Genomic DNA, 14,914 nt, shown 5'->3' on the forward strand with positions numbered 1-14,914 from the left:
CTCTCTCTCTCTCTCTCTCTCTCTCTCTCTCTCTCCCTCTCTCTCTCTCTCTCCTTCTCTCTCTCTAAGCATGTCCTTGGGTAAGGATTAAAAATAAAAAAGTTCTGGAAATGGATATTGGTGATAAGCACAGATTTAAAACAAAAAACCCTGCCATTTCCAGTAGATGTGTCAATTGTTGTCTTCTCACTCATATTCCATTTTTAGTGAACTTATCCTTTCCATATCCCCTAGAAAAGAGGGCAACCTGATGCAAACTAGACCAGTGAGATGCCTTCTCCCAGCAATTTGGAATTGAGAAGCTGAGAGAATGAAGCAATTGGTAAATGGTGGGTTCTTGAACAAAAGGTACTGTAAAGGCTAGGACACAGGAAATGAAAACCATGTGCAAGCTAAACTTTGGTGGATGCACAGAAATTCATCTGCATAGAAAATGGAGACAATAGATCAAAAAGACCTATGAGAGGCAGAGAAAGAAGCCTAGTTCGGCCCAGCTGGTGTGGCTCAGTGGTTGAACCAAGAGGTTATGATTTGATTCCGGGTCAGGGCATATGCCCAGGTTTCAGGCTCTATCCCCAGTGGGGGGCGTGCAAGAGACAGCCGATCAGTGATTCTCATCATTGATGTTTCTATCTCTCTCTGTCCCTCTCCCTTCCTCTCTGAAATCAATAAAAATATATATTAAAAACAAGCCCTTGACTGGAATCGAACCCGGAACCCTTTGGTCCACAGGCCAATGCTCTATCCACTGAAGCAAACCAGCGAGGGCTTAAGTCAAGATTTTTATTTGCCTGGTTCACTGCTGAATAATGAATGAATGAATTCCATGCACTTGTAACTACTCAATACTATACTTTTCCCACTAATTTAAAGTTTCATAATACAAATTAATCTAATTCATTTCCAACAAAGCATCTACTTTTATTCATTGCTTCAACCAGTATTTCTTGAGCGCTATGTGCCAAGCAATGAGCTAGGTGCAGGGTATGTACAAAACATGTCCCTTAAAAAAGCTTATAAGTAGAGGGTTGGTTGGGGATGGATACGTGTAAATAAAAAGGCCACTTACAGTTTGGAATGCCATGGGATATCAAGGAGAATATACAAAGGGCTTCATCTCTTCCTCGGGGATATGGAGGAATGAAGGATACACACAGATAACTCCAAATACCCGAAAAGAACACAAAAAAGCAAAGCAAAATCTTCAGTAGCTATGGAAATCAGAGAAGGCTTTGTGGAAGGGGTGCTATTTGATTTGAGACGTCTAAGAAGACATGAGAGTTTGATAAAGTAGAAGGAGGACATGGAGAGAAGGGGAGGGGACATTCCAGGCAGAGAGAATGGCAAGAGCCAAGGTAAAAAAGTGTGTGTGCCAGGAACAAGGAGATGTGTTTGGCTATAGCACAGGAGAACAGTGAGAGGTTAGGCTGGAAAGGGACACTGGGTCCTAATTGGGTCAGTTGAATACAATACAAATGACTAAATCTTGCCCATATTTCCTATGATTTAGAGCAGCATTTCCCTCATGCGCACCGGGAAAGGAAAGTTTAGGGAAATCTAGCGGCTCACAAAAACTTTATTGCTTTAACTGTCAGGATTTTAGAGAGGTTCCTGGCTTACCATACTTCTCAGGAGCACAGTATGATGACTCTCATGAAGGGACAGAGCTCCTGATATAGAGTAGGGACACTTCCTGCCTCAGTGTAAGAACAAACAATGCATTGCCAGATTTCATTTTATTTTATTTTTTTGGGGGGAGCGGGGATAAAATGGCTTAAAAAGGAGTACTTTTCCTTTCATTCCAAAGTATGATAGGAATGGGTGTATACAAATGAGGATGAGGAAGCAGAAGAGGGACCAAATAATGGAAAGAAGAGGCCAGTTTGTTTGAGAAACAAGCTATGCTGAAGTATTTATTTGCAAAATTCCAGTTACCAGAGCAATTGGATGCTGCCATTTCCACTGTTCCTCCTTTTTCTCCTTTGCACGGTCTTTAAAGAAGTTATTTCTGAGGCAGATGTAGTCCCTGTTGTTTACCTTGAAGATTTTGCAACATTTCTTTTCACCTGCTTTTCCTTTTCCCTTTTGTAATTCACATCCAGCCACTCATCTAGGATGGCGCTGGCCAGTTCAGGGGTAGGATCTTGGGATCAGAGGAGCATTACCAAGCCAGATCCAAGTTGCAATGCTCAGCTGTTGCTTTCTGTAGCGTCCTAGCATATAAACAAGCAATAAGTATATAAATTAATTATAATGTAGAATGGCTTAAAAACTGCAGGTTACAGTATAGTCAACATTCTTTGAAACCTGAGGTGAGACTTAGCTCCTAATTTGAGGGAACAATAATGATCAAGGGTATTACACTATTTTATTCCACTGGGTCCTCACAACAACCCGATGAGCCAATCATAGCTAGTATTTACTGAGCACTTACTTTGTGCCAGACATACTTCAGACCCTGTGCTATCTCAGCTTTCACAACAACCTGTACTGCATATAATTATCCTTATTTCAAAATTGAGACAAGAACATTGAGTTAATGATTATTTAACACGTACTACGTGCCAAGGCACTGTGCTAAGTACTTGACCTGCATTTTCCCATGGAAACTTGGTCTATATTTCACTGAGGATCAAAAGTTAAAGAGCTTGCTCAAGTCTACATAGCTAAGAAGAGGAAGAAGCAAGATTCAAAGCTAGGCTTTCTTATTCCAAAGGTGATGAGCTTAAGCACTCCAAAAATTGAAATGGAAGTGCAGCGAGTTTAAGAGACTTTCCCCAGTTTACACAGCCAACAACTTGCAGACCGATATTCTAACCACGGTCTGTGATTTCAGGACTGAAAAGTTGACATTTTGCAGTAAGAAAAATAATGGAAAAAATTTAGTTCTCTCATTTGAAGTCAATTATTAAAGTACAGCAATCTAACTGGGTTTTACTTCATTGTACATACTTTTTAAATATACTTCTCTCAGAAGTGAGTTAGTAAATCACTAGCCAGACCTTTTGGTATCTGGCTATTAAACTTATGGGGGTGAATAATTACTACTCTAAAGGTGTTTACCACCTATTTAGGGAAAGTAGATGTTTAAAAATGAGAGAAGAAAGGGAGGGGGAAGAGGTAGGTGGGAGGGGAAGAAGGACATGAATGAATAAAAATAGTATATGGCCCTGGACAGTGTGCCTCAGTTGGTTGAGCATTGCCCTATGCACCGAAAGATTGTCGGTTGGATTCCCAGTCAGGGCACATGCCCAGGTTGCAGGTTTGGTCCCTGGTCGGAGTGCGAGTGCATACGGGAGGCAACTGATCTATGTTTCTCTATCTCTCCCTTTCCCTTCCTCACTCCCAAGAAAGAAAGAAAGAAAGAAAGAAAGAAAGAAAGAAAGAAAGAAAGAAAGAAAGAAAGAAAGAAAGAAAGAAAGGAGGGAAGGAGGGAAGAAGATGAAGAAAAATGGCTCAGAAACCCATGGGATACTTTCCTGCATTTCAACTTTCACTTAAGGAAGGAAGGAAGGAAGGAAGCAAGGAAGGAAGGAAGGAAGGAGGGAAGGGAGGAAGAGAGAGAGAAAGAAAACATTGAAAAAATAGCCACCTTCTTTGACCTCTTTTAAAAAAATAGTATCTAAGGTGAAATGGATGTAGTATTTACTTTTATCTCCAACTTCTGTGGCTATCTAGAGAAGATGGATTTTTACTTCCTACATTTTGTAGGTGAGACCAATTTGGATTTTGCTACTAAATGTTGAATGTTGGAACTCGGTGCTTTTCAAACTTTAAAGTGCGGATGAATCACCTGGGGGATCTTGTTAAATGCAGATTTTGATTCAATATGTCTATGGTGGGGCCTGAACCTGTATTTCTGTCAGGGTCCCAGAAGAGGCTCATGTAGCTGGTGGGTCATACCTTGAAGAGCAAGGCTCTAGTTTAAGTAGTGTGATTTATTTTAATTTAAAAATTATGGACACAAATATTTAGAATAAAAAACCTAACACATTAAACTATATTTATCTTATTATTTAAAAATTACCATGAGGGTTTGCTTCCTCCAAACTATAATATCCACTGGCTTGTAATATCATCCAACATTTTTCAATCTTACAGTTCTCTTTTTGGTTAAACTTTTCTTACCTAAAGTTTTTTTTTAAAATACATTTTTATTGATTTCAGAGAGGAAGGAAGAGGGAGAGATAGAAACATCATGATGAGAGAGAATCATTGATTGGCTGCCTCCTGCATACCCTCTACTGGGGATTGAGCCCAAAACCTGGGCACATACCTTGACCGGGAATCCAACCATAACCTCCTGGTTCATGGGTTAATGCTCAACCACTGAGCTACACCAGCCTGGCTGTAAGCTTTATTGAAAGGTAAATATATGGGCCTGCCTGACGATCTTCTTCCTTGCCTTCCTGTCCTTTTGACTCCCTCTCTTCCTGAATAATTCAGTCCAAAGCCATTAGGTGGGGCTGAGCAAGGTAGGTGTCCACATGGAAGAGGGATGAAGGGCAGTGTCAACTGGGTGCAGGTTGTTGGAGTGTGAGTGGCGTGAAGAGAGTGTTTACCTGGGAAGGGGGCATCACTGATATAAGCAATTAATCACTTTGGAGAATATGGAAGAATAGATTTAATAAGTAAATATTGAGGATATTTCACTGTGGGTGTTACAAGTACAGAAAGGGAGAAAACTTAGAATGGCCTTTTAATGTTACATTAAAATTGTACTTATCAGCCCTAACCGGTTTGGCTCAGTGGATAGAGCATCGGCCTACGGACTGAGGGGTCCCGGGTTCGATTCCGGCCAAGGGCATGTACCTTGGTTGCGGGCACATCCCCAGTAGGAGGTATGCAGGAGGCAGCTGATCGATGTTCTTCTCTCATGGATGTTTCTAACTCTCTATCCCTCTCCTTCCGCTCTGTGAAAAATCAATAAAATATATTTAAAATAAAATAAAATAAAATTGTACTTATCAGTGTGAACTCGTGGTTTAAAATATAGAGAGATAGCGCTCCCCACTGCCCAGCACCAGTAGTCTCAGCAACAGTCGCATGCTTCCTAATTCATCATGCCTAGTGGCATATAAGAAGACCCCACTCCTGTCCTCTCCACACACCACATCAACGCTGTTCATCTCAGTCACTATCCAGAGCAGTACTGAGTCTGCCCAGAACACCTACCTGGATAGCCAGGAGCACGAGAGCGAGGTGCCATTTGGGCCTGAGCAACTCATTGGACAGCCTGGTCAGCAGTACCCGACCACCCAATGCGGCAGATTCAGCCCAGCCTCCAAGGCTCCAGAAGCATCCTCAAAACATGAAGTTCTGAAGAGTGAACAAGGGAGGCTGACCACCTCCAAAGTTCACCCTGAAGCCCTCCCCAAAAGGAAGCTGTCTCATCTATAGCAGGATTTTCAACCTTTGTTATCTCATGGCACTCATAAACTAAATACTAAAATTCTGCGGCATACCAAAAAAATGTTTTTTGCCAATCTGACCAAAAAAAAAAAAAAAATAAGGTATACTTTTGATTCATTCACACTGTTCAGTTATTGTTGTGTTTGCTGTTATCATTTTGTAATTTGATAATCTAAGGGAAAAGAGGTCAGTGCCCGACTAAATAGTCAGGTATTGCATGTTTTAAAAATTATTTGGCCTGGTGTGCTACAGTTCTCGGAGAGAATCTGCTGGTCTTGATTCACTGGGCTGGGCAGTAAGTGCCCCCGGTAGTGCCCAGATCAGAAACATAGGCTAAAAGAAAAAAAAATTATTGGGGCACTCCAATGTGCCTCTTGTGGCACCTTGGTTGAAAATCGCTGAACTATAAAAATACAAGTTGGCCAGACCAGCATGGCTCCGTGGTTGAGGTTCGACCTATGAACTAGGACAGTGGTCGGCAAACTCATTAGTCAACAGAGTCAAATTATCTACAGTACAACGATTGAAATTTCTTTTGAGAGCCAAATGTTTTAAACTTAAACTATATAGGTAGGTACATTGTTATTAACTTAATTAGGGTACTCCTAAGCTGGCCTTTGCTAAAATAATAATAAAGCCACCAACACAAAAGAATTACAATTCTTAAATTGATGACAAAAATACCTGTAGGATTTGCAGCTGGTTGGAAAAATACAGGTAACTTTATGCTTCGAGTAGGTACTTTTGTCATCCGCGTGCGATTTGCGGACGGGACTAGCACTAACCACTGCACAATGAGACTGCTGACTGACTGGCTCACTCAACTCCGTGCTGCGTATCCCGCGGCCTGTCTCCCGTTGCCCGACCGACACCCCCCACTTCTTCTAACACCACTTCTTCAAAATAGACTCGCCCAGGCTGAAAATTGACTTCTGCGCATGGGCCACGAAGTTTCAATCGCACTGTACGTGAGCGCCCGCACGTGGTATTTTGTGGAAGAGCCACACTCAAGGGGCCAAAGAGCCGAATGTGGCTCTCGAGCCGCGGTTTGCCGACCACTGAACTAGGAGGTCACGGTTCAGTTCCTATCAGAACACATACCCAGGTTTTGGCTTTGATTCCCAGGGCGTGTGCAGAAGCAACCAGTGGATGCTTCTCTCTGATATTGATGTTTTTCTCTCTCTTTTCCCCTCTCTGTTCCCTCTCTAAAAATCAATTTTTAAAAAACCCACAAAAAACTCCACATCCTTAGGTGAGGATTTAAAAGTAAATAAATAAAAGAGAAAAAAAATCAATCACACAAACTAAATGCTAATGGAGCAAAATTTTCTCAACCTTTAGTATGGTTTTCTATCTAGAGACCCTGAACTGACTTTCAAAGTGATGCATACAAGAGCTCACAATTTGGCTTTTTTGGGGTCCCTCCCAGTTTTATGAAGACTTCACGCCTAAAAAAGTCAACAAAACTTTTTTTCCCCTCTTGCTGGCGATTGTGGACTATGTAGATGAACCTCAACTCCTCAGCCCAGCCTTCAAACCTTTTACTTGTCCTATGGAGTGAGAACTTAAACTAGCTTATTTACAAGACAATGATAGTCAAGGGCAGCCTTGGGCACCTGCCTTGTCCTTCCTTCTTTTCCCAGCTAACCCCCCTCCCCACTCTGACCTCAGAGTTTTCATTTTTACGTTTCTCTTTCCCCTTCAGAGCTCACACAAGGGTCACTCCCCTGGCTGGCAGCTTTCTGGTTCTCAGTCCACTTTGTGTCTGAGAGCCTAGAGGATGGAGAGATGGACACGCATTCCCTCCCCTGCCAAGTGCTCACACAGACAGGTGCACACACACCTATACAGCTTCCTTTCAGCAGAAGCAGCCCTCACCCTGTGGTCCGCCAGCCCTAGGCAGGGTCAGGCAGGTGACACACCTCCCTGAGAAGATGAGGGCTTAAGTCTGGGGGCGGGGGTGGGAGGAATGAGATAAAAGCCCCAGTTATCGCTGTAGCCGGTTTGGCTCAGTGGATAGAGTGTCGGCCTGCGGACTCAAGGGTTCCAGGTTCGATTCTGGTCAAGGGCATGTACCTTGGTTGCGGGCACATCCCCAGTAGGGAGTGTGCAGGAGGCGGCTGATTGATGTTTCTCGCTGATTGATGTTTCTCTCTCATCGATGTTTCTAACTCTCTATCTCTCTCCCTTCCTCTCTGTAGAAAATCAATAAAATATATATATATTTTTTTAAAAAGCCACAGTTATCACACTCCAGACTCCCACCTTTTTCTTTTCTCCAGCCCCTTCTTCCTTCAGCAAAATGTATGACTCAGAGTCATTTGCAGGGGACACTCAAGAGAGGGACCCCTTTTATCTATTCCTGGCTGAGCCTGTGTACAGTACCTGAGGGGTGAGTGGCTGTGTCTGTAGTGTGTGTAGATATGCACATAGACCTTGGAGTGCATATTTAACAAACTCCCATCTGCTCACCCATGCCCACCAGCACCACCGCTGGCTCTCAGGGCACCGGGCAGGGTGTGAATAGCATATATTTAACATGTACTATATCTAGGTATGTGTATGAGTGTGTGTAAAAAAAATACCTTGTGTGTAAGCTGCCCTTTTGGGGGGAGGTCTCTCAACCCCCGCACTCCCAGACATGGGCCTATCTGTTCAGCTTCTGAGTTTTCTTCTGTTCTGTTCTATTTTTTTTTACTCATCCTTCTCTCTCCACTACTCCCCAGCCCCATTCCCAGGGTGTCTTGAGCCCTGAGCTGCAATGGCCCAGGCCTACAGGGCAGGGTGGGGAGGGCAGGGTGAGGGTAAGGCCAGCCTCCAAGGAGCTCAGTGCAGGAAGGCTGTTCTCTACAATGTGTGTAGACTACAGCACTGGGGATGTCCTGGTGACTGGCACTTACTGCAGGGGGCCCTGGGTGAACTGAGAGCCTGCTCTGGTGAGGAGGAAACTGGCCTTGCAAGGCGTGTCAGGCCATAAAAACTGTGAACAATGCACTGCCCTGAAGGGGGTTGGGGGGGAAGGTCATTATCGCTGGCCCCAGGACAGATCATCGGATATGGCCTGTGGACCTCAACACCTGGGGCCCTTCCTGTAAGCCCACAAAAGGGGGCGGAACCATATCTGCAAGACAAAGACCCCAGAAGGTTATAAAAAGTGAAGCCCTCTACGTGTTTCTTCACTCTGATTTGGAAATTATTCCCAGAGTCCACTAGTGTTAATAAACAGGGTCCCCCCCTTTCTCTAGGAAGCGTGCTTGGTATTTCTTTGGTCTTCTGCAACATGGGACCCCATTCCAGCTTGTTTGCTGTCTGTGACTTTGGGCAAATCTCCTGATCTTTGTGTGCCTCAACTTTCTCCTCCATACATCACAGGCATGTTGTGAGAATAAATAAGGTAACATGTAAAATAAATAAATAAGGTATATAGATAGAAATCAAAAGAAATATAGCCCTGGCTGGTAGCTCAGTTGGTTAGAGTGCCCATACACCAAGTTATGGGTTCAATCCCTGGTCAGGGCACATGCCATTCTGCTCCATCCCACTCAGGATGTGAATTGTCCCTTTGTCCAGCGTATTCATGCTGTAAATGCTATCTGCCCATGAATCACTTAGTCATGGCTTAATGATCCAAGATCACCTGAAGCAGATGATCCTCCTTCTGAGTATTGTCAGAAAGTCAATAATACCCTAACACTGTTGCAGAAGACCAAAGAAATACCAAGCACGCTTCTTAGAGAAAGGGAGGGACCCCGTTTATTAACACTAGTGGACTCCGGGAATAATTTCCAAATCAGAGTGAAGAAACACGCAGAGGGTTCACTTTTTATAACCTTCTGGGGTCTTTGTCTTGCAGATATGGTTCCGCCCCTTACAGGAAGGGCCCCAGGTGTTGAGGTCCCTAGGCCATATCCGATGATCTGTCCTGGGGCCAGCGATAACGACCTTTCCCCCACTCCCCAGGGCAGTGCATTAGTCACAGTTTTTATGGCCTGACACGCCTTGCAAGACCAGTTTCCTCCTCAACACTATGTCACAATGCCTATGTCATTTACCTCACTTCATCTCATCAGGTAGGCATTGCATCATTTCACATCATCACAAGAAGGGTCAGTACAGTGCAATACGATATTTTGGTAGAGTGAGAGAGACCCATTCACATAACTTTTATTACAGTATCCTATCTAATAATAGACAAACATGGCAATTGACCGTACCTTTGCTATGCCTCCCATTGGCTAATCAGCATGATATGCAAATTAACCACCAACAAAGATGGTGGTTAATTTGCATACGTAGGCTCCAAGCGGTGGAGCGAAGCCTGATGTTTCCGGGGCCAGTTCCGGCCAAAACTCAGCCAGAGCAAAGGCCTGGGCCCCGGGTGCTGGAGGCAAACCGGTGCCAGCAGCCAGGGGAAAGGAAGGCCTATTACACGAATCTCTTTGTGCAACAGGCCTCTAGTATTGTTATAATTGTTCTATTTTATTATTATTATTATTTTTGAATCATATATGGGCGTTTATTCCAGAACTACTGGCAGTATGGGAGAGCAGCAGGTCATCCACAAAAATATTCTTCACAGCCCCCCACAACCAGCTGCTTACATAGGGTAGGTCAAAGATTACATGGGGAAGTAGGGATTACAGGAATGAGGAATTAGGCCATGCGGGGTGGGATTCCATTGTTTGGGCAACAAAGTTGTTAATCTTTCCATGATAATAGGCAGTCTTGAATGAGAATGGACCATATTCCAAAGTTGATTCCCAGGTCCAAGGTTGACTCCCAGGTCCTGGGGGCATACAACTCCCAGCCAGGTCAGAATGTCCTTTCTTTTGCAACAGTATGGATGGATCTGGAGGGTATTATGCTAAGTGAAATAAGCCAGTCTGAGCTCTATTTTATTATTAGTTACTAGAGGCCCAGTGCACAAAATTAGTGCACACGGGGTGGGGGTGGAGGGCGGTCCCTCAGCCAGGCCTGTGCCCTCTCACAGTCTGGGAGCCCTCGGAGGTTGTCCGACTGATGGCTTAGGCCTGCTCCCGTCAGTTGGACATCCTTAGCGCTGCTGAGGAGGCAGGAGAGGCTCCGGCCACGCCGCTGCCCTAGCCAGCCATGAGCCCGACTTCTGGCTGAGTGGTGCTCCCCCTGTGGGAGCACACTGACCACCAGGGGTCAGCTCCTGCATCGAGCATTTGCCCCCTGGTGGTCAGTGCACGTCATAACAACCGGTCGTTCCACTATTCAGTCAATTTGCATATTAGCCTCTTATTATATAGGATTGTCATTAATCTCATACTGTGACTAGTTTATAAATTAAATTTTATCATAGGTATATATGTGTAGGAGAAAACAGTACTATCTTCAGTTTCATGCATTGACTGGGAGTCTTGTAACATATCTCCTGCAGATAAGGGAAAACTACTATAAATATGATACCCTGGAAATACAGCAGCATCTTGCAACCATGAGGAGGCAAGCCTGAGGACAAAAGCCTGTGGATGACAGAGAAGAAAAATAGGGAAAAAAATCCTACATCCTTGATAACATCATTTGCTGCTAAATTAACCAACTTAGTAACCACCCTATCTCTTGCCCATTATCTGAGATAATAAATTTTCCTTATTGAAATAGTTTAAGTTTTCTGTTACTTGCACTCAAAGGAAATTAATTGAGAAAGAAAACCCCCCAAAAATTTTGGTCTACAGATTTTTCTAAGATATATCTAATTCCCCTAAGAGAAATAGTTAGCTGACTAGATAAAATACCATGTACCCTATTTTCATAAATTTGAAATGGATTTGAGCTCATGGAAGACAGTGAACTGGACACTTATTTAGCTCACACATGAAGATTGATAAGATGTTTCTAAAAACCTGAGGGTGCCTGGCTGGCGTGGCTCAGTGGTTGAGTGTTGACCTATGAACCAGGAGGTTACAGTTTGATTCGTGCCCTGGGTTACGGGCTTGATCCCCAGTGTGGCATGCAGGAGAAAGCCGATCAATGATTCTCTCTCATCATTGATGCTTCTATCTCTCTCTCCCTCTCTCTTCCTCTCTGAAATCAATACAAATATATTTTAAAATAAATAAATAAAAACCTGATGGTGTTACACTGATTGGAATATAAACCTTTGGCATGATATTGCCCACAATCTGGACTATTCTGTTTCATAGACTACCAAATTTTCTTCAAAGATTTATATGGTACATCTCATTCTTTAGCATAATACTGGTACCAATAATATATGCTATTATTTACCTACTCATCTCTTTATCCAGTAGCAAAATTGAATATAAGGGTCAGAAATAAACATTTTATGAAAATCTCTGTTAACTGTATACTTAGATTCTTATTGACTAAACATAGCTCTTCCTTACCCTTCTCAGTCATATATTAAGTTCTTCAAAAGATGTAGTATTTCTGCTTTTAAAAAAATAATCATCACTTTTTTTATCATATTTTCCCCAATATTCAATTTCTGTCTTTTGTTGCTCTTTTGGTCACATGCCCTTTTTTTTCGGATTTAGAATAATATGGTGGTTAAAAGCTCAAGACCAGGGTTTTCTTATTTGCCATGTGGTGTGTTTTTTGTTTGTTTGTTTTTAGTTTAATGTATTTTAATAGCAAACTCATAGGAACAGCACAGAAGACAGACAACATTAAAAACATGTACTTGCATGTAGGGCAACTAAGTTAGAAAAGTATAGTGAATGGATGGGATCTACTGTGTGATAAAAATGCTACAAACACCATTTAGTTGCCATCAATAAGAAATTTACTTGTTTTAAAAAAAATCTAAATGCTGGCATTGCCCAGAAAAATTTAACAGGTTTATTTATAATATTATAAAGTTGAGCTGCTGAAACTTGTTCACCGAAACATTTGGCTGGCATTAATGCTTTATGTCCCTGCATTTGTATTTAAAAAATTCACACACAAATGAAAATGGAAAAACTGCCAATACCCGATTTCTACCCTCTACTTTCAACTTGCAATCATATATTTAGGTACCTTTTGACCCCATGAAAAAACACCTAACTTTCAGAACTACCAATAACAGGAAAAAGAGATTTTTTTTTTTTAAAGGATGAAATGTTTTCCACCATAGTGGATTCTTAAGCACGTTCTCCACGTATGCGGCGTGCTAGCTGGATGTCTTTTGGCATAATTGTTACACGTTTGGCATGGATAGCACACAGGTTGGTATCTTCAAAAAGGCCAACCAGATAGGCCTCACTTGCGTCCTGCAAAGCACCAATAGCTGCACTTTGGAAGCGCAGAGCTGTTTTGACGTCCTGAGCAATTTCTCGCACCAGATGCAGGAAGGGAAGTTTCCGAATCAGAAGTTCAGTGGACTTCTGATAACGTCTAATTTCACGAAGTGCCACCGAAGGGCCCGATGAGGTTTCTTCACCCCTCCAGTAGAGGGCGCACTCTTCCGAGCGGCTTTGGTAGCCAGTTTCTTCCTCGGTGCTTTACGACCACCGGTAGATTTGCAGGCAGTCTGCTTTGTACGAGCCATGGTATAGTGACCTCTTTACTTACCCTCCTTCTCCTTCTGCTGGAGCCCGGGAAGCTGGAGGCAGCGCAGGCGTTTGCCATGTGGTCTTAAACAACTTGCATAACTTCTCTGGGCCTCAATTTTCTAATCAATCAAATGAAGATTTGGACAGCACCTTCCTCATTGAGTAATTGTGAGAACATCAAGGGAGAAAATTAATAGAAATGTCCTTAAATAGCACCCAAGACCTCATTTGGTAGCTCTTGTTAAATAATTGGAAGGTAATACTAAAGTATCCCCTTATGGAACTTTCTGTAGGATTTTATTATTATTTATTTAACTAGTTCCCTAGTAATGAACATCCGGAGATAATAGTGATTAAGTGTATTTGACTTTGGAGTTGAGCAGAACTGGGTTTGAATCCCATGTCTACCACTTCTTATTAGAATGACCTTGGGAAGTGATTTACCTCTTTGATGTTCAGTTTCTTCATCTACATAATGGAAATCATAAACCTATAGTTGATCTCCATTACTTACAGATTCTGTTTTTATGAACTTGCCTACTTGCTAAAATTTCTTTGTAATCCCCAAGTTGATACTCATGGTGCTTTTGTGCATGTGCACAGACACGTGCAGCACAGTGAAACACTTGAGTTGCCCAGTTTGTACTTTCCCAGTTGAGGTTGAACAAAGCAACACTTTGCCTTTTTGTTTCAGCTCTCATACTGTCAACACGATGGTGGTCTATTTAGTAGCACCTTTATTTTTATTTTTCAATTTTGTGCTTTCTGTTGGTGATTGTACTATTTAAAATAGCTACCAAGCATATTGCCGAAGTGCTGTGTGCTGTTCATGAGTGCAAGAAGGCTGCCATGGAGAAAAGAGGGAGAAAATAAACGTGCGAGATAAGCTTCAAGCAGGCATGAGTTATACCAGTAGTGCTGCTGACCATGATGAGTTCAATGTTTAGGAACCAACAATGTATATTACATATGTTGTCTTTAAACAAAAACACATAAATCAAAGTTAAGTATTGGTTAGTTTATTGAAATATCATGACTAGAAGTTCACAGGAACCTAATCCTGTATCTCCCATAGGAGCAATTGCTTGTGATTCATTATTTCAGCATTCAGTACCATGTTAGGAATATAACTACCATAAACAATGACTATTGACTGTATCTCATAAGGTTGTTATAGAGGGGCTTAACTAAACTATTGCATGCAAGTGTTCAGCTTTGTGCCTTGCACCTGGGAGTTAGGGCCAGTGCAGGGTGGGAATGGGATGAAACTCTAGATATTCTTGGCAGTTTGATTCTGACCCTAATCTAAGTACCACTTGATTCAAAGCAGGAGTATATTTTACTGAAAGCCATGAAGACCTAGAAACTTCACAACAAAACTCTCAGGCTAAGCCACAGGATTCTCCCCCAGAAAGCTTCAGATAAACCATTTCCTTGCAAATAACAGATTACTTTTACAAAAATAGATGACCTACTCATGATCATAATTAACCTTCTGGAATGAAATGCCAACTGCAAATGAGTGATATAGTTCTCTTTTCACTTTTCTAAACTAGCGAGGAGTTCCTACTCCTTTTCCTCCTCATGGGCATTTTTGATAGTAAAAATGCCACATTTTGTTGATTATTACATTATACATACATCCTCATGTAGCATCATAAAAAGGGCAAGTATTTACAAGAGGTTCAAAAAGAAAATCCATAATTTTCATTTCAAAGATACTGAAACAAGGCCCAGTGATCAAGTTAAACAGCTAAGTGACAGACCTGAGTGAGACCTGTCTGCTCCCACCTGTGCATTTATTGCTGCATTGGTCTCTGTTTTGACTTGGATGAGGAACAGTCTAGACAGTCTAGACAGGCTTTTCCATAAGAGATTGCACTGGCGATCTTTGTTTTATCCTATATAAGCAGCTGGCTTATGGGGGGGGGGGGGCTGCAGGGCAGATTTTTTTAAATATATATTTTATTGATTTTTTA

General features: G+C 42.3%; 1 pseudogene; it reads right to left on the reverse strand.

Annotated features, from left to right (window-relative positions):
• Window positions 1-12,472: 12,472 nt before the first annotated feature.
• Window positions 12,473-12,934, reverse strand: LOC102259048 (annotated as a pseudogene).
• Between the last annotated feature and the right edge of the window lie 1,980 nt (window positions 12,935-14,914).

This window comes from Myotis brandtii, unplaced genomic scaffold (genome assembly GCF_000412655.1).
Source record: "Myotis brandtii unplaced genomic scaffold, ASM41265v1 scaffold50, whole genome shotgun sequence".
In the NCBI taxonomy this organism is placed as follows: Eukaryota; Metazoa; Chordata; class Mammalia; order Chiroptera; family Vespertilionidae; genus Myotis; species Myotis brandtii.